The 17,855-nt window shown below is 27.3% G+C and overlaps 1 long non-coding RNA gene and 1 other non-coding gene across 2 annotated transcripts; both read left to right on the top strand.

Annotated features, from left to right (window-relative positions):
* Positions 1-1,031: 1,031 nt before the first annotated feature.
* On the top strand, positions 1,032-10,072 carry LOC129972209 (uncharacterized). The gene is made up of 5 exons (XR_008784840.1): positions 1,032-1,596; positions 2,385-2,478; positions 6,521-6,575; positions 8,289-8,367; positions 10,000-10,072. It is a non-coding gene; the product is annotated as an uncharacterized LOC129972209 (long non-coding RNA).
* Positions 10,073-12,724: 2,652 nt separating this feature from the next.
* On the top strand, positions 12,725-12,863 carry LOC129973121 (U4 spliceosomal RNA). Its single transcript, XR_008784953.1, has one exon. It is a non-coding gene; the product is annotated as a U4 spliceosomal RNA (small nuclear RNA).
* Positions 12,864-17,855: the final 4,992 nt, after the last annotated feature.

The following is a 17,855-nucleotide window of genomic DNA, read 5'->3' as shown; positions in this document are numbered from 1 at the left end:
TAAATGTAACAAATGCAAGACTCAAAATACTCTTATAGTATTTGGAAAATAAAAAAAATAAAAATATGTAATATAAAAAATATTTGTATTTTGTAAAAAACAAGTATTTGGACACAGTGATAACAGACGGCAGCTCAATAACTGTCAGAGGTGCAAAAATTTCCCCTGAGGTATTCACTACATTTGTCTAATTATCATGTACCATTAATTATTAAGTATATAAGAATCTTGGTATGTTACTTTTTTTGTTCCCAAGGTTTGTATGCATAATTTTGAAAAACCTTTAAGTTAGATAAATTTAATTAAATTGGGGAAATCATTTTTTCTTAGTTATTAATAGTATGCACATAAATTACAAATTCAACAAATTAAAATATTATGAATAAATTTTAAATAATAGATATGAAAAAATTTAAAAACTCAATATTTTAAACTAAAACTCATGATATTTTGAATAATAATATAAAAAGATTATTTGCAATTATATTATAACAGAAAAATGCAATTTAAAATCAAATCAAAAGTAGAGAATATAAATTTTGAATTTCATTCGTTGAGTCAGTTGATGGATGATTTTTTTTCTTTAAACACTGATTTGTAGAATTTTGTAGAATTGAACAAAACTTTCAAACATTTTTATGAATCAATCTTACTTTTAAAAAAAATCCTCCTATGACTGACAACTACTGATAATAAAATTCTGGATTCCTCTTCAAAACAAGAATGTTTAATAAAGTAACTTTAGATAAAATGCAAACATACTAGTTATTTTCTTCAAAATATTATTTTATTGTAATGAAAACGATCAATTTCAGTTTAAATACAGAAAAGCAGTGATATTAGATTCTTTATTAGTCTAGTAAAATTAGTATTGAATTGCAATTATTCAGTTTTACAATAATGACATTATTTTTGAAAAAAAAATGTATTATCGTTTTTATTCCTGTTACATTAATATCTAAAGAAATTAAGTGGCTTTATTTCATTCAAATACATTTTGTCGAACTTTTAAATAAAACGCCATTGTTTTAGGAAGCATCGGCAACTCTAAACACGTACTAGAAGGCTTTATGACGAAAAGCAAACACGTTCAATAGTGAAACTCAATCGTGGATTATGCATTTCTAATATCAACGCAGAGTGACCATAAAGATGTCATCTATTAGAGCAGCCTGGTATACATTTATCCCCAAACTTTTTTCTAAGGCCAATAACATTGTATGATCGTACTCTCACTATCCGCTTCTATTGATTGAATGAAAGGCATTTTTAGCAACAAAGGCTGTCATCCCAAATCCGCTTCTATTTTTGCGTGTGTGCGCTCACTTGTTTTTATTGATAAAACTTTTTTGCTTTCTACATCTGGAAACGGGGGATAACAGCCATTAATGCTATAAATCCAAATATCTTACTTCTTTCAAGTTCAAGATATGCTCCGAGTATTTTGAAGAATTCATTTAGTGTGTGCTCATTTATTAAATATAAGCAACTGAAACCTAAAGCTGTTCCAGTAATTTTTTAGAAAAATCCTTCGAAGAAAAAGAAATCGGTAAGCTATTCGCCGTCAAAAACAAATGGAGACAATAAAACAAAATCGTGAGTGCATTTCTAATTTACTTTTTTGACATTTGATGAAATTGCTGATAATTTTGAATATCCTTAGAAGGTTTTAAAATGTTTACATGAATATTACATTACATTTTTCCTGCAAACTCTTGTCTAAATTTAATTTATGTAAGTAAACAAACTCCTGTTGCAAAAAATATTACCCCTAACTTAAAATTAAGAAACTCTATAATGCTAAACTTGGGTGGAAGTGAATAAATTTCTTACAAATTTATTTAATAAGTGAATTTTTTACTAACTACTGAAAATCCAACTTTAAAAAAAAATCCAATGCTCTTAATTTGATAAATTGAATTAATTAATTCAATTTATCTTAATTTGATTTGGCATTCTTTCATAGTTTGGCAATTGTATTCTGAAATCTAAAATAATGGAAAAAAAAATCAACAAATAAAAAAAATTAATTTTTAATACCTTTTCATATTTTTTTACTAGAAAACAATTTTTGTATGAACTATTTATCAATGTGCTTTAAAAAAGTATTTAAGAATGTAACTAATTGAGTTTATTCTCCTAATTTTACAGATATATGCATCGAATCAATTGCAAAAACTATCGGATACAGATATGTTTATTATTTGACTTTGGATTCAATCCATTTTGTTATACCATATAACTAGGGATTACAATAACTTGTCAGATGTTATGTGAATGTTATTTATATGTATTTACTTTCTAAAATGTTTTGGATCATATTTTGTATAAATTTGCATTTTTAATTAATTTTTTCAAATGATTAATATATGAATATATCCAAGGAAATAGAAAAGGATAAAATACATTGGAAATCTGAACCACCTACAACAATGTGTCAAATTAATATTTCTGAGACACCTGTTGCATATAGCTTTGGTAAGTCATTGTGATTACAATTAAATCATAATAATAAAGAATTTTGTAATTAAATGTAGAATCATTTCTTACTTCATTATTATTATTATTATTATTAATGAAGTTTATATTGATGAAACTTATATTGATATTGTTATATTAAAAAACATCAAGTGTTTATTTGTTTGATAATATTCAATGTTTGAATATTCTCAGTTTTGTAAAGATATTACTGTTCAATTCCTAAAATGTTAAAAAGACAAATAATTTTAATTTGCTTTGCTCAGAAGAATTGATTCAGATACTTACAATGGCAGGATGATCTTTTTGAAAAAGATGAATGCCACAGTTTAAGAAGATTGAATTGATAATCTGAATTAATAAATCTCCCAACTCCTCCCCCTCTTCAAAAAATTATCAAGCTGATCTCTTTTTTCTTGACTTTAAAAAGAAAAATAATTTCTTCTAATGTATTATTTTATTTATTTCCAGGAATGAGGAATTTTTTTTTTCTTTGGTTTGTTGCTTTTCTATCTGTGATTTATTTTACTTTATTTCATATTTCAACATTATTATTAATGAATTATTTAAGTATTTTTATAACTAGTTATTTCTTTTTATGCAAAAGTTTTTGAGCTTTTTTACATTATGCTGGGAAAATGTGTATTTATTTCACTGTTGGTGTTTAAAAATGAATTTATTTAATAGTTGTAGGTTTGCAAATATAAGAATAAAACAATAAATGTTAATAAAGAATTGAGTATATCAGTATTAAAATATTGTCCAACAGCCCATTAAAAAAATCATTTATTTTTAGAAGAATATAAAGAAATTGCTGCTAATGGCATTAAAAAAAAATTAGAATCTTATTTCTTCATCTTTTTACAGAAAAAGAAATTTCTCTTAGGAAATGAATTTACCGAAATTATAAGAAAAATTAATTTATTTGATAATAAGCTAAACACGCCAGAGATTTTTTTTTGCAAATAAAATATAATGTGTTGTAAAAAGCTGTCAGTGAGAAAACCAAACAGTTAAAAGAGTTTAATTGCAATAAAAAAAAAGAATGAAAGAAAAGAAACAGAAATAGAAGGCTAATAAAATTTGCAAATTTTTATGTTATAATTTTTTTTAAAATTTTTTCTTTGAAGGGATTGAAATATTAATGAAATATGAGTTTTTTTTTTTTCAAAGACCATTTTGTGAAATATTATTAAAATGGATGTTGTAAATATATTTTTGATCATTATTGTATATAAAAAAGCTTCAATATTTAAGCAATAAAAACTTCTTTAACCACCATAAATTTTGAAAATGCTAAATTTTAAATTGAAATGTAACAAATATATGAAGATTGTGAATCACTAAACAAAGAATGTTGGTATATTTTAAACACTAGAGATTGTGCTAAATCTAATAGGAACTTTTAAAAAAAATTTTAAATTTTGAAGTAAATAATGAATATTTTGTATAAGAATATAACTGTTGACAGTAATGGAATGTAAAATTGGAAGTACAAAAGCACATTTTTTTAAATATAAATTTATGCAATAATTTACTTAAAATTCACCAAATTTCTACATTTTACCTTCATTTCTTGTTGAGGGACATTAGTTTTTTTTTTTTTAGTTCATTTATTTCTTCCTTAGATATATTTATTACAGATAAACGAATAGCACTTACATTTGCTCATTGTCTTTATATCAAGAACTGTACATCCAATAACAGTTTTTTTTAACTACAAATATATTTAATTCCAAAAGTAAAACTTTAAATCCACCAAAATATCTACAAGTTATGTAACCACCATTTTTACACTCAATGTCGGTGATTTCGCACAAAATTCTTTTGGAATGTATTTCTAAAAGAGCCCATTCAATCATTTGTTTACATTCTGTGCTTTCTCATTATAACACTGCTTTTACAGTCATATATAAATGGATATATGCAGGCCTTACAATGTTTATAATGATCTTTAATGGCCCTTTCTGTGGGTATTTTGTACTGTCGCAAATAAGTATACATTGGTATTTGCACCAATTATCAATGCCTACTCTCTATGCATTGGTTGAAATTTTTTAGAATAAATATGAAAAAAAAGTTGCCAATACAATTTCTGCATTGAATTTAAGTTATTTATGATTAATCCATAATAGTTTTGAAATTTACATATAAAATTAGTTATATAACCAACATTTTCCTTCCTTCCAAAATTTTTCTGTTTAAATGTTTAAAAAAAACTGATGTGTAAACATTAAAAAATTATTAATAGATAAATGATTATAATAAACAGAAAAATTAAAAAGAGTATTCATTTAAATGATTGAAAATACTGAAAAATTGCTTCCGAATGTTTAGGATGTAATGTAAAGGAACCTCTAATTTCTAGTTTGGTTTTTAGCTTTCAAGGTTTCAATGGAACACATGAAAACCTTGAAGATGAAATTTGGGTACTGTAGAAATAAAAAAGAATCAATTTTGAAAACTTGGAAATATGATCTTTCAAATGAAATAATAATAATAAAAGTGGAATTTCTCTGTAAACCTTAGGAGGATACCTTAATACAATTTACTGTGGTGAAATAATGTAATTTTACAAATGCGATGAAAATATTTCAATAAGATTTTTATTATAAATTTGAAGAAATATTTTAAGTAACTTCTCTTCAACATATATATAATTTCAAAAATTTCTGTTCATCTATGTTTATTAGTATGTAAAATTTGATATTTTCGTGCCAAACTTAGTGAAATTCATAGCAACACATTGCTCTATCAAAAACAAAAACAACAAAATAATGCTATATTAATATTGATTCTTATTTTCTCTAAATGTGCTTATAAAGTTCTCATTTTTAAGCTAAAATTTGATTTCTCATTATGTTTATATATACCAAGCATTTTGAACTTAAAGGCTAATGAAAGTTAAATAAACAAGGTAATTTTTAAATTTAAATATGATTGCCAAATTAATTTTTTTTCAATTGGTAACACACTCAATTTTTTTGATCGATTTAATATGATTAGGGATAACTGTAGGTAGACATCTTTGTGATAGCAAAATTTTTTCAAGCTTTGCAGATTTTTTACTGTATTTCGAACCAAAAAATAAATGATTTTCAATGAAACATTAGTAAGGTACTATATGCAAATGGAGGGGGGGGGGGCAGTAGAGCTTTAAAACTGTTATCTTCTTGATATTGGATATCATTTCACTGTTTCCATATTCACACTTTGAGATGACTAATTGTTTGCTGTGATTAACATGCAAAGTAACTTGCAACATTAAGAATTCTTAACTTTAAAAATTATTTTATGGATAAATTTTTCACTTATTCAAAAAAAAAAAAAAAAAAAATGCTTGCAACATTTGTAAAGTTCTGAATTTCCCTAATTCACTGAATTTTGCTTCCAAATTTCAGTTGCAGCAGATCTTGGTTATCACTTTAATTACTTTCTTTGATATTGTGTTATGAAGAAATGTGTATAATGCCTAGAAAAAGATATATCACATTCATAGCCACAAAATTTAGTACCTGGGTTGTCCTAGTGGTGATTCAATGCATTTCTAAGCAATAATTTTAAAACTGAAAGTAGAAATAAATTTATTTAATGTTCTATGTTGTTTTTGGTGATTTTTAGCATGTATTTGCCAATAGTATTGTTTCTAATAATTGAAGAAACAAAAATAAATTCTCTGTAGATAAATTAAACAATTATCATCTTTATTAAATTTATTTGAGTGCTTAACTCAATAAAATACATTTTCGCACTTTTTTCACTCAACTTTCCAGAAATAAAATTAAACTTTTTGCATCCAGCATTTTTGCATTATATTTTTCAAACTTTATGAGGTAATAGCTTGAACACATTTCACTCTTATTAAAAACAAGAGTACAAATGTTTCTTAACAATTCCATTTTACTGCAAAAAGGATGAAAATTTTTAAATTTATTTTCTCGTTGGATTGGTTTCAATTATGAATTATACAATTATAAATAAAAAAATTATTTATACAAAGTTATATCTTGTTATTAAAATAAATTTTAAATAGTATTTAAAGGTAATGTGTATGATTCTGACAGTAATTCTCACAGCAGTGAAAGACATCAAAAAATGTAAGTAAGTTGCTATTTATCCTTTTATTATTTTACATTTTTTTAAAAGTAAATAAGACATATTTAGAAAAAAAATCACAAAAGCAAGTACTTTTTTTTTGCAATATGTATTTTCCAATAATATGTTTTAATGTCAAATTATAAAATTAGAATGTTTTTTAAAAATAGTTATAAAATACTAATATTTTTGCGTTTCTGCATCAACCAGATTGAAAAACATCTATGAAACTAAAAAATGCCAATTAAAAACCAAAAAGGCTTTGAAAATTGGAAAAAACAAGGGCACAAAACCAAAACATTCTATTTGATAAGTTTATCAAAGGATTTGTCCTAAATTTTGCAACTTAAGAAACATAATATCTAATGTGTGAACTTCAAAATAAGCTAAACTCCAATCTTTAAATACTAGGGTTCGACTGCATGAAATTTTCAAATTTTTTCATTTTCTCAAGTATTAAAACAACTGTAATATTTTATTAAATTAATAAATAACTTATTCTGTAGTTCATTCACTATAAAACATATAAAAAAGTCAATATACCAAATTTGAACAAAAAAAAAAGGCAGTGTAATTTTATTTCGGAGGTTTCCTGTAAGAAAATTTTATTAAAATTTAAAAACATATAATCACAATAGAACTTTAAAATTTTCCTGGTTGATACATCGCACCTTCTTTTATTCCCTTTAAAAAAATTGTTTTAGATATTTTAATTTCTTTTTTCTATGGTCTTTTGAATAAGGTAATGATTACCTTCTGGAAGCGACAAAACCAGCAGGAGCGAAACTATTGCTTTAAAACTTTCACCTTTTTGAACGAATTTTCTTTAAGTTTACCATTACAATAAAAGTATGAAAGTACAAAAAATCTTTTAATTAGTAAAAATAATTAATTTAGTCTAAAATATACACTGAAATCGATAAAAGTAGAAAACGAATTGCGGAGCAAACGTCTCATTAGAACAAAACCAAACATGAATATAAAAAAAGTAGCTACAATTCCTGAACATGATAAAAAGAAAAATAAACTAATGGCTATATCATAGTACTAAAATAAAAGTTTAACATTTGTCATTGATGTGTTTTTAATATATGGCATATTGTACCGAAATTTGTTCAAATCCCAGTCTCTGAAAAACAACTTTCGGCTCAAAATATAAATTTGTAAAGTATAAAAATTTATATAACTTTTCAAAGAAAGGATGTACAAACAAAATTCAAATGATTTTAAAAAGAAAAAAAAAATCTTCTGAGATAAATAATTTATAATAAAATAAAAATTGACTTTTCAACATAGTCACCTACCTTAAATATTGCATCTTTAAACCATTGCTAATTCTACAAAGCTTTAATTTATTTTATTATTAATAATTCTACAGAGTACTAAAGTTTAGATTTAATATCTATGTTTGAAATCACTTTTTTGAAAAAAAAAATTAAAGTTTTGTTTGGAATTTTTTTTAGTTAAATAATACACTTAAATAATAAAAAATTTAAAAACAAATTTCTGAAAATTTTCAATTTTTTTTTAAATTGACTAATTTAATGTTTATTTTATCCAACTATACCTAAAAACGGTTAACTCTCTATCATAATATTTTTTCAGTATAATAAAACATTTAAAAATATAATACTTATAATATAATTAATACATATATGTTATTTATATTATTAAATTAAAAAGTAAAATTATAATAATATTTATTTATTTTTCAGTTAAAAACTGAAGCCAAAAAGTTGAAGTGAAAGTTTACAATGAACTGATAGTTTTGATAAAATATTTGATGAAAAATGAGTAAGTAAGAGTAATCTCAATTCATAATAAAAATGAATATGTTTGTATTACCATTGACCCATATTTTATAAAATTGAGTGCATATATACCATTTTAAAGGTGTCAATATAAACTTTGGAGTTTCATTTTTCAATTTTTAATTTGACATTCTTTAACTTAAATATTATAGTAACAAAACAATACATTTATTCTCTCAATTATAAGAGTTTTTTTTTTTTTTTTTTTTCATATTTAGAATGCAACACTTACTTATTTACACAGATTCAAATATTTGCAGTATAACGTAGTTTCGTTTTTCCAGCAAGTGTAGTGTTAAATACTGTTGACAATGCGAAGTCTTAATATTAAGGAAATGTTACATCAACTTATCCGACTACATTTAAGATTAAATAATTGAATTTCCTTTTTATTAAAATTATACATTATTCTTCTATAAAAAAATTATATATATATATATATATATATATATATATATATATATATATATATATGTGTGTAGAGAGAGAAAGTATTTAATGTACCAAACTTTTTGTATACTCGTGTCACTCGGAAAAAAAGTTTGACTTACTCCCATTATATGAGCTGCTTTCACCCTAATATCGGAAATCAAAAGTTCAGGTTTCACCTTAAATGCCACTTTATGCACATTCAAAATCATATCCTTTTTGGACTTACTCAAAGTTTTTCTTTTTACTCTTTTCATCGGTGGACACAAATGTTTTCACTCTCCACTAGTATGAAATATCAAATCCCCTGAAAAAATCGAATCATCAATTTTAGAAGTCAATGACAGCACAAATTGAAATAAGCTCAGACCATTATAGTTGGCGTTCCTGACAAAGTGCCAGATGTTTAATCATCGCCAATAAAGCACGCACTTTTATTTGGTTTTGTTTGCACGCATTCTCGACTTGGTGAACAGATTATAGAAACATTATGCTTGTCACCCGAGGTAATAACTTTTAAATCAGCTCATTTTCATTGCCTTACTTTCTCAGACGCTAATGTACTCGTATGATTGCAACATCATTTCGCTTTGCTGCTATTGGTAATGGATGAAAAAAGAGCGAAAATACTTCACTCTCTGTTAAGAGAAAATGACGGGGAAAGCAAGTCTATAAATGCAAGCAATCTCTCAGTGCATTTTTTTTTTTTTTTTTTGCATTGATCTTTTAGATTTACATTTTATTTTTGTTTTCATTGGAACTGAAAACAAAAACAGATCTTATTAACTTTGTAAAATACCTTTTTCATTAATTAAACTGGTCATCAAAAGTGGATTTAATCAATTCTCATTATTAAAAATCTAAAAGGTGCCAATAATGTAGTAGTCTAATTCTTTTGTTGATGTACCAAGTTGTAATACACCTAAAACAGTGAGATTACCATGTAAAATTGTGAATAAAAAATGCCTTATTAAATGTAATTCACAATTTTGTTTTCAAAATACATTACACCTTTAATATCAAATGACGAAAATTATTTTAATTTATTTATGGAAGATTGATCAAGCAAAACAATTGGTTACCAAAGTAAATTAGTACAATATAAAAATATTGCAATATTTTATTTATTTTTTTACTAATATTAATTTTTTTTTTTTTTTTTTTTTTTTTTTTTTTTTCATTTCAGAGATTTGAAAGACATTATGGTTTTGAAATGTCAGTTTGAAGTTTTGTATATATTTGTAAAGAAAGTAGCAAGACAAATTCATACTCAAAAATGAGCATGAATTTGTGTTTTATTTCATGTAAATGGATTAATAAAAAAAATTTATTATTCCACAAATGTTGTACTTTTATATCAATAATCTGTGTTCCTTTCGGGAGTGTTTGAAACAACACAGTTTGACATATTGAGATTTTAGGAATAACATAATACATTTAACAGAATATAAAATCAATTTATACTAAAAAAATAAAATTTGTTGGAACAATATATTTTGTCTCCTTTTTCAATAATACATTTTATTGTTTTGACTGATTTAGAAACCTTTTTATAATTCTTTTTGTTATTCAATATATCAAAGTTCCCATTTTCACTTTAAACTATACATCGTTTGTCGTATCTTTGAGCAATATAAAATAAAAAGATGATGCATTGAAATTTATTCAGCTCTAAACTCATGTTATTAAAGCAAATAAAATTAAATTCCGTTATAGATTTAATTACAGCTATTTCTAATTTCTTTTTAAGAACAAAAAATTCTTTTTAATGGTTTTTTTTTTATCATATAATGTCAAGGATAATTTCATTTACGTGTTTTGGGTTTAACCAGGAATATATCTTTGCTATCAATTTGTTGTTAATGTGCCTTTGAATTTTCTAAGAACTTCTTCTGATAATTTCATTTTCATTGTTTAATAGAATTTGGCTCTTCATTGTTAGCCAAAGCTATTTGACAGAAATGCCATGAATTAGAACCAGTGAAGTATTTACTATGCTTAGATGTTCTATATGTTAATGATTCCATTTTTTGAATATCGCAGAACATTTTCCTTTATAGTGTTTCTATAAAATTTTGTTAGCTTTACATTTTTTTAAACTTCCTTCTTTACAGTTATGACTCATTGTTCTTTTATTTAGACTTTCCTTGATTTTATTATGGAGCTCTGTACCAAGTCTTGTTTACCATATTGTTTACACATTATTCTTTGCTAATTTTTGCATTTTCACCAGACACATTTATGGAAACATGGTACCTTCACAACAATTTTTTAAATTTTAAGCATTGTACAAAAAAATTTGATAGTACTATACATTAACATTGAAATAAAAAAACACCCTGAAAAAAATTAAATCAGCCTACTTAAAAAAGTTTTTTAATTTCTTAAATTTGTTACTACTTTTTCAAGTATGAGTATTTTTGCTTAAAATTTTTTTTATAGATTCTCTGAAATATACTACAAAAAAATTTGCATGTTTTACAAGATATATTTAGTATTTGTTTTAATATAAAATTTTTACTGTTGTATGTGGTGAAAAATAGGAAAATTTAGTAATATATCATTTTAGATCTAGTGTCTAAAAAGCTAAAGTGAATGCTTATTGCATGCACAGTTTTATTATATACATAATACCGCAATTATACACAAAATTTGAAAGCTCTATCTTATTTAGGAAAAAAGCCTTATAGAGTTTTAAAAATATGAAGATGAAGAAAAACAGAATATGGAAAAAAAAAAGACAGTTAAAATTTTGAGTAAAAATTGTGAATAAAAATCAATTTACTCTTTTTTTTAAGCAAATATTTTCCATAATCATAAAAATCCATAATCATATAATTTAAAATATATATACAAAATTTAAAACACTTATCTTCAATACAAAAGATTTATATTTTAATTATGGAGTGAAAAGTTAAACCTGATTGGGGGAAAAAAAACAGCTGTATGAAAACGACAAAATGTCCAGATTTTTAAAAATAAATTAACATATTTGATAATTAAAATTTATTGAATACATGGTTGAAAGCACCCAGGTTTGTATGTTAATCCTTTTTTTAAATTGTAGCATTCTGTGCGTTTACAAGCAAGTTTAATTTTTTTTCGGAACTAGAATTCTTGTGTCTTCTCTGGTGCAAACACCTGTAATCCCTCCACATGCTAAATGTCTAGATTGTTTGTTTAGAAGAAGATTATTTTTAACTTGTGCACTTTCTAATGATTTATATGTCCTTACATTGAATTCAGAAACTGCATCAGCAATTTGCACTCGAGACAGTAAGCAAGTTTCTTTGGAGCACTTAATATTACACTAGGAAGATTTTCATTTGAATTTTGTATCAAACATCTTATGCAACGTTGAAGAAGCTCATCTGATGCCAGTTGTTGTTCACATAATTTTGGGAACAAATTTCTCAATTAATGGTATTTTTATATTTGTTTTATGTGAACCTGGTGTTTTACCATTGGTCAAAGCTGCTACAAGTTTTGCCTTATCTCTCGAGGGTCACGGTCAGACATAGGACATTTGTGATTGTCTCTAACAAATTTTAAAATAATCCCATACAATTCTGCTACATGTAACATATCATCTTACATTTTTCTTGATTTTTAGTGCATTGAAACAATATGCTTTTGTATGAATCACCTTGAACTTATGCCATTATTTTTGAAAAAAATTTATTACCACTTTTTACTAAAATTATACTTAGTCCTGACACTCTCTACCTCACCCTCCCTTATCGACAAGACGGAGGAAACTCTTTTCCTCCATCTCACTTCAGCCTTAGCTCTTTCAATGGAGCAAAATATTGATTATCAAGTATTCTGAAGTTTGTCCTTACTGGGAATAAGCCCCGTCAAACCAACTCTCATACATTATCTTTCTCTCACTATCCGCTTCTGTTACCATCAGCTTTGCGCAGAGGAAGTGTCATAGCAATAAAGTTCTACCGAGGCGTGACTATTGTTGGTTGAAAACTTTTCCCACTACCTCGCCCTGTCGACGTGAAATACAGTGGTTGAGGCAATTTGTGGGAACTCCTTCAGTAGTTTAAAATTTTAAAAGCAGATTCATCACCCCAGCAACATGCACTGCTGAAGCAGAATTTGCAACGATAGTTGAATTCGAAACGTTTCCATAAGCTACTATTAGACAGACCTTCTTTTTCTTCGTTTGTACAAAGATTATGGCATTCTATTTTATTACGTTTCTGCATAAATTTTAAACGCATTTCTCACAAATACAAGTTGCTAAAAGATGAATATTTCCAAATAAGATATTTTTCTTTCATTTAAATTTCTTGTTGAGTTTATTTACGATAAAGTCTCTGCGAATTTACTTTAAGGTGTTGGTTTAGAGAATTGGCCTGATTCTAATGAAAGTCTAAAATAAGAGCGATCATTTCTGTCTTCCTGTATTCAGAAAAGTAAAAATTCCAATATTATCCGTGATATTATATCAAATTATTGTAATATACGTGAGTTTGGAATTGCTATCAGTGGGAGATTTCTTAGTAGTTTGTCAATATTTTCATCTACGCCATGTTCTTCATTATTAGTAAGAATTTTTGCTTGAGTGTATTTTCCTAGAGCTGCGTTTCAAATTTATTATTGAAGAAAAAAATATAACATTAATACTACCTCATTTTCCATTCCTCAGAGGCTTGCTTGGGCATCACTCATTTAGTGGATGAGCCGTTTAGTAGGTAATGGTATGCCAATTCCAAGGTTCATATGATTCCTTCCTTCTTGTAAAATTGTCTTCTCCTTGATTATCTGCTGTCAACTTCTACTTTTCGATGGCAAGCGAGAAGCTCCACACTCTCCAAGAAGTGTAATCGCTATGTTGCAATTTCTATGTTTATGTTTGTTGTGTAACCTTCTTTACGCAATCTTTGCTTCTTATAATCAGTTAAAAATCCCACGCGCGTAGCGATTGCTCATTTATATCTGCTGCACAAAATTATCTATCCACCCTCATATCTAGAATCCTTTGAGATGCTTTCAATGTTACCATTTTGATTACTCATACTTTCTTGGATGGTTAATTTGTGACAGTTGTACTAAATGGAGTCATCATATTGAGCTGTGCACTGCATGTCAAGCAATGAAGTATGTGAAGGACAATGCCACTCGACTCTCAGTTATGCCTACATTGGCAACTATAAAATAAAATCACTACTAATAAGAGGTACACTCACATTTAAAGCATACTCATTAAAGAACAAATATTTTAAAGCAACTCATAATGTCATAAACTTAAAATTGAATTGGTTATGTTTTCTCTGCTAAAATTCCCTTCGGCTTAAAAATTTAATATATTTACTGTTACATAATGAGAATGTAATATTGAGCCAAATGTAATATCGCGTTTCCTATATTTCTCCATTATATGTAAAACCCAAATGTATGATTCCGAATCTGATCAATCTACGATAAGTGCTCTAGAAACATCAATATCCAAGCGAACATTGTTCTCGAAATAATTTAAAACTAAGTTTTTCGAACAATGGTGGTCCTGATGCAAACATAACATCCAAAATGTTAAAAAATATCTATTATTCTCACAAAGATCTATCGTCGTGAGACTTGCAACACAAAGTATAGTTCACAGGGATCTAACTTCAGTATTTAGAGACGTATATAAAAGTTCCGATCCATTAGATGAGGATTTATGCATGAGTCATTAACCCCCACCAACTCCATTACGTGCTCTTAATAATTTCCCAGGAATATTGATTTTTTTTAGTCGGTATCTTCTTTTATTAGAATTACTCTGGTATACGGTCGAAATTCACAGACATTATCAAACCTGCTTGCCTTGATTTGCAAAAAACCTTTTTGAAGTCCTATCCTAAAACTATGTCGGAACCATCCTTCTTCTATTAATAGGCGATTTCAATGCACGTAGTATCTTTTGGAAACCGGACAGTACGATTTTTCGTGGACTACCGATTGAACAGTTTATCTCCAATAACAGTCGGTACCTGTTAAATGATGATGAGAAAACGTATTCTGATGAACTCAAACGCACACTGTGCAGTTCCGATTTGGTCACATATTTTACTGACCTCCTACAGTTGCTAAATTTTACATCTGGATATAATACTGATAATTTCCGTTATGGCTTTTATAGTGTTAAAAGCTATGGAATGCTTTATCCATAACATTATCTAATACAAGATCAGGTCAGACTGATTTCGCATAATGGAAAGAAATTACAAAATCTGTGGTCAGTATATTATAAATCATGATAGCAGTCACTGAATGCTTTATAAATACCTCCTAAAAATATCATTCGGAAAAGTTCTCCTCTAGAGTATAGTTTGGTGAAGTCTGTCTTGTTGATAACGAAAGAAAAAAAATTTTGGAACAACGTTCGAAGGTATCTTATCACAGAAAATGTTGTGGCTTTCAAAGTAAAGTCACTGTTCGTCCTATTCGTCGTAATCAAATGAAGTTTTAAATAAAATATATTTCTTTAATTATATCTTGTATTTCAAGCAAACACATATAGAAGAAAGTAATAGCTGCTAATGCAGCTTATCAGTTCTCATACTTTCGGATAGGAAAAGAGAATTGTGGCGGCCTAAGCATAAAGTAAATTGAAGTGATGTGCCCGAGTCAGTTAAAAAAAAGCGCTTGAGTTGCAATTTCAGTCCCATTTTCCACTCGCATTTGCAGCTCAAACTTTCAGTTTCAGTTTTCATTCACTCTGTTAGAATATATTTCCTCCTATAGAAGTTACGATAGTTTTCAGTTGTTCAGATATGAAGGGGGGGGGGAGGTGAAACTTCTATTGCTACCATCTGTTGATATCTTCCTTTTGTTTAATTTATCTTTTAAACTATTGTTGTTGTTGTTTTTATTAAAAGAAATCATTACTGATCACATGAACATTTTTAATATACAACATTTTTAATTGATATTGATTACTGGAGTCAGATAAGGCCCAATCCACCCACAGATATAACATATTCTTCTCCAATGGATGCCTGAACAAATTTTCGCTATTGATTAACATAGTTCTACTTTTACAGCAACAAAGTATTTATCAAAACGTAAGCCTTTAAACGCTCAAGCTCGAATATTTTCCGTTCATTTCCCAACTCAGGATACTCGAATTGAAAACACCTTTATCTCAAGTTCATACTATTACTTCTTTTCCAAATCAAATCACGAGTAATATGTTTCACCATTTGGATGTGATGTCATTCTTCAATCTCTTGCAACTATTTAATAGTCTTGAGGGAGAAAATTTTTCCATACCACTGGTATGAAACCTCTGTGATTCCCATTATAAAGCAACAAAAGTCCAACTAATATTTTATACTACAGAACCATTACTTTATAGAATGCTCCTTGCTTAATATTTGAATGTATGGTGCATGCATTCCGCTCTTAAAGAGTGATTTCCAAAGAAAAGACATTGAATTATTGATAATACTAATCTGAAAATTCAAATTTTCCTTGTCTTTGTGAGTAGAAAGCATCTTCTCGCCTTTTTTTGACGCAGAGAAGCCATATGACCATAAATGCCACTATGAAATTAATGAAAAAAAAACTTTATAACTTTTTGTTTTGAAGAAAACACTCATGCCATTAATAATCGCAAGGTAAATTTTTACCGTGATCCTTTTATTTAAGCTGAGGACATTAGACAGCATTCATGTAGCACTTTCTATTGTCCCTTTTAATGACATAATCAGTTCTCATCATCTACTGAAAGTATTTTATGCTGATGATCTATAAATCTCAAATAAAGGCTGAAATATCCATTTAATTAATTGGCAGTTTCAAAATGCAGTTGTTAAATTGGTTGTTTCATGCGCTGAGAATGGACATGAAGCAATTCCAATGCCATGAAAATGGCTGCAAATGATAAATATTTGATTTCATATTTGAAGAAGTCGATATATTCACCCTCAAACTTAAAATTTTATTTTTATAAAACAGCATAATTTCTGTTGTTAATGACATAGTGTTTTGAAAGTACTTTGAAACCGAATTTTCATTTTCATTCTGCTTAAGTTATTCATACAAAGGAGGTGTGAGAAATCTTTTACTATCCATAAGATGCGTGCTCTCTGGCACTCTTGGGCTTCGTTGAATCAATATGCTCTACATATTTGCTTAAGGACTTCCGAGCATCGTCAATCATCATCTTATGCCAGCATTCACTTGCATGGGTAAAATTTGACGTGCAGTATTATTTCCAAATGCAGTCTCTCTCACAACACCCAATTTATCACAGGGCTCTTCCTGTTGTCCTCCGAAGGTTTTCGAATTCCAGCCTTTTCACATATTCCTCTTTTGAAAGAGAGTAAACGGCGCAATCCAAATTTGAAACTGCATTTTCCTGATATCCAATCTACTGATTTTCAAATTTTTCCTGGAATATTCCTAAATTCCCTTGTTTTAAAAAAATCCTTTCTCTGATTTCGATAAAAGAATGGTTGCTGCGATGATTTTTCAGCAATATTTTTGTCTCCATCCCTATCAGTATTCTTCACATGTGCCTATGTTTATTGACTGCTGAAAGGCATGCGTACTGATTGCAATAATTTTTTTCTTATCGACATCAGCAGTCTCTGTCTGCATACATCAGGGTTTGTCAGCGGTATTAGTGGCGATCTTACATGTCCTTCAGAATATTGCTTCAAATTTTCAAGTATAATACATTATTTAGTTTATATTAGATTTGTTATCTCCATGTACAAGCTGCGTCATTCACAAGTCTGTTAGAACTAACTGAGTCAAAATTAATTAAAAACAAGTAAATGTTCATAGAGTTTTTGTTTGCACTAATTAATTTAGAAAACTTTTTTTTTTTTTTTTTTTTGTCTAAATAAAAACGTTACATTTCCAAATATTATCAGCAAAAAGGGTTCTGGGTATCCAACAACAACAACAAAAAATTTCATTGCATTGATTTATGCAAGCAATCAGTGCCTGACATGATCTGCACAACATGCCAAGCTACAAATGAAGCGATTGCAACACCTATAACAACTGACTGCGGCACGGCTAAATGGATTTAAT

Source organism: Argiope bruennichi, chromosome 6 (genome assembly GCF_947563725.1).
Source record: "Argiope bruennichi chromosome 6, qqArgBrue1.1, whole genome shotgun sequence".
Lineage (NCBI taxonomy): Eukaryota > Metazoa > Arthropoda > Arachnida > Araneae > Araneidae > Argiope > Argiope bruennichi.
The sequence above is the reverse complement of the archived record's forward strand: the minus strand, read 5'-3'. Positions and strand labels throughout refer to the sequence as shown.